The 3,113-nt window shown below is 40.7% G+C and overlaps 1 protein-coding gene across 7 annotated transcripts in view; it reads right to left on the bottom strand.

The window, feature by feature from the left end:
* Window positions 1-3,113, bottom strand: part of mef2cb (myocyte enhancer factor 2cb) — a 71,907-nt gene that overhangs the window by 57,795 nt on the left and 10,999 nt on the right. Inside the window, exon 1 of one of the 7 annotated variants that reach the window (XM_014008379.1) lies at window positions 1,854-2,603. The exons of the other annotated variants lie outside the window; for them this stretch is intronic. The gene's annotated coding sequence lies outside the window, so the exon portion shown is untranslated. Of the gene's footprint in view, window positions 1-1,853; window positions 2,604-3,113 lie in introns of those variants that run through there. 7 annotated transcript variants of the gene reach the window in all.

Here is a 3,113-nt window from a genome sequence, read left to right as displayed (position 1 = left end):
GTGTGTGTGTGTGTGTGTGTGTGTGTGTGTGTGTGTGTGTGTGTGTGTGTGTGCGTGCGCGCGGATCTGTGAAGGGTCTGAGAGATTACAGAGCTCGGATGACAGAGTCCTCTGTGTGTAATCGTGGGTCCACATGCGAGTGCTCACCTTTCTTTAAGCGGATTAACCTAACGCTAAATCCCAAGAGAGCAACAGGCCAGAGAGCCACACAGAACAACTTCATTGACAACAGTCAGAGGAGAGAAGGCCAGGTCTGAAATCTTTTTTGTGGACACACAAATAATTGAAATAAATCGTCAAACAATAAAAGTAAGAAAGTAATAAAGAAAAAAAATGCAACAATGATTTAGTCACCACATCCTCAAATGAGTACAAAAATGTATATTTACATTTTTAATCCGTTCAGGACATTTCTTTCTACATATTGAATTCACTGTGAGAAGCAGCTGAGCACTAAGTGAAACACATGCAGTTTGCTTTAGACAGACAAACAAATCAGGTTGATCTGCTGTGGCAGTCATAAACGTATAACCCACTTCCCCACTGATATAGCACTTTTCAAAAGTTATTACTACCTGCGAGTTTTACATATTTCTATAACACAAGTCTTGTTAATMTCAGTATTTTGTGAATATTGCATTCATTGTGAATTAAAATGAATGTTGCCATTATTTAAGCTTAATTTATTTATAAACACTAATAAATTACAGAATCACGACGTTGTGTTGTTAAGTTAAATATTAGAAACTTTCAACTTTGTTGGGCTAAAACTAGAATATAGTGTGCTGTGTGTGAGTTTAACATAGAAACTATTAAAACAATCCAATATTTATCCCTATTATTAGGACTCATTTACACATACGGGATAAATATTCAAATTTACTTCTAAAGCAGCAGCACGTGAAAGTTGCCACAGGTTAATTACGTTGTCCTTATTAATTCAACCTCACTGCAACAGGTTCATCTGAGCCACATGAGACTGAACTGAGCTCACCTTGTAAATTTAAATGGCATTTCCTGTTGTACAAGARGTCAATCACAAAGTCACGGCGAAGGAAAATTGTAGTTCAGCCTGACAAATCGTCTCCAAAAAGACTGATTTATTGCACTGTTCTCTGTGCCTCTGCTCTGGATAAATGACCAAACTGTGCTCCCCCCTGTAGGAAATGACTGTCACATGAGCTCATCTTATTTACTGGAATTGTTTAAAAGCTGTCAAAACGCACCTTGCCCCAAAATTTAGAGAATTGTGATCAGTATTGTTTTTCAATTTTGACACGCTTTCATAAAGCCGAACATTTTTTTTTCCGCCCTGTACCTTTTTGGTGTAATTTACCTAAATATGCATCATTATGTTTTAACAGTGTGCATTTTCTTTTACATTATTTTGCTTTCTTTTACATGRTTTTAAAGTTGATTTATTCTGACATAGCATGTAAAATTACATTTCAKGTTTTTCTTTTCTAGCTTTACCTTTTAAGATGACATATTTGAGAGAAATCTGAGTTAAGGTGACTTTTTTTTTTAGTATTTTGGAGGGAGGCTTTGTGCGCCTGCATGTGGACATATAAAGCTGCACAAGGTCAATACACAGAAGAGAAATGAGCAAACACAAGACAGAGACGCATCTTCCCTTTCCTAATAGACTATAACTTGCTATTTGATGTCACCTTGTAATTATACCAGGAGCAGAGTTTGTCACCGGCTTGGAGTCGACAGAGGTCACAACAAATCGATACACGCAGTTAATGCACTTTCAGACAGCGCACGCATCAAAATAAAAGCCCTTAAGTTTGAGGTGGCRGGGAAAGAGCGCGTTTCTTGTGCGAGTGAGGGTCAAGTGTTGTACTTACTTTTGTTTCGCTTTGAAATCTTCTCCTGGCTGAAGAGAGAGGAAGGAAGGAGGGGAAAAAATAAAACAAAACAAAAATAAAAGACAAGACAAGAAGCGGTCCGCCRGCTCGTCTGGCCCGGCCGTTTGACAGGAAGGTCGGAGCCGCGCTGCCTGATGGGGACGGAGTTCGCTGAGACGCACTTAAAATCCAGGAGCGCAACTTAGCAAAAGAAGGCGCCGGGAGAGAGGGGAGGAAAAAAAAAAGTAACGTACAGTAGCTACGTGGTAGGCGTCTGTATAATATCAGAGAAAACTCCTCTCTCTCTCTCTCTCTCTCTTTCTCTCTCCTTCTCTCTCTCCGTCGCTCCCCCCACCCTCTGTGTGATCGGACAGTGTCTGCTCTGGAGGCGGTGAGGACGCTGCGCCTGTTCTCTCTGCGAGGTGCCGGTGAGCGGCGAGGGACTCGGTGGAGGAGGTGGAGGTGAAGTGCTGGAGCTGTTTCTGGTCCTTTCCGTCAGCGAATGGTCCCCTACAACCTTCTCCTGACGAGGAGAAATAATCTTTTTTTCTTCTTTTCTGCTCTCCTCTCGTCTTCTTCTTCTTCTTTTTTTTTTTTTTTGACTCCTGAAAGGGGGCGGTCTCACAAATCCCAACTCCACTTTAATGAACGAGGCATGCCTCTTTATGCTCTATTATCGCGCCAGCCCCGATAAGAGTGGACGCACAATTAACTGCTCCGAAAGGAGCACTGTAGAGGAAGAGGATGGGCTGATGTCTCCTTTAACTAATGAACCGGTGGAGAGCACTAACTTTAGTGAGCTGCCAAAGTTGAAGTTTGTGTTGTGGCAGCTTTCATTTTCACCTTTTGACATTGACTGCATGTAAGAGTTAGAATATAGCAACACTTTGGGGTGCTCATTACAAACTATTAAACAGACAAGCATAAACAAATATCCTGAATTAAACAAGTTTACATCAGTATTTTTCCACATATTAGGCCATGATAAKCAATTCTGAATTGCAGGTACATGCTTAGTGTAAACAAAGCTCTCTGCTGAACCCAAACCACATAAAGGTTTGAGCTACATATCCTATGCATCTGTTGGCAAGTGTAAAATATGCCRAAGACATTTGGGTGGAAATTTGTAAAGTGAACTGTAAAGACACAGGCTAATTTGGCAAAACTTCTGCACAACCAGAACGTTTGACCTGCCACATTTGCTGTTTCTGTAGAAGACTTGCACATGGAAATTATCAAAAAATCTTTATTCATTTAAGG

The sequence above is a fragment of the Austrofundulus limnaeus genome, unplaced genomic scaffold (genome assembly GCF_001266775.1).
Source record: "Austrofundulus limnaeus strain Quisiro unplaced genomic scaffold, Austrofundulus_limnaeus-1.0 Scaffold49, whole genome shotgun sequence".
NCBI classification, from domain to species: domain Eukaryota; kingdom Metazoa; phylum Chordata; class Actinopteri; order Cyprinodontiformes; family Rivulidae; genus Austrofundulus; species Austrofundulus limnaeus.
The sequence above is the reverse complement of the archived record's forward strand: the minus strand, read 5'-3'. Positions and strand labels throughout refer to the sequence as shown.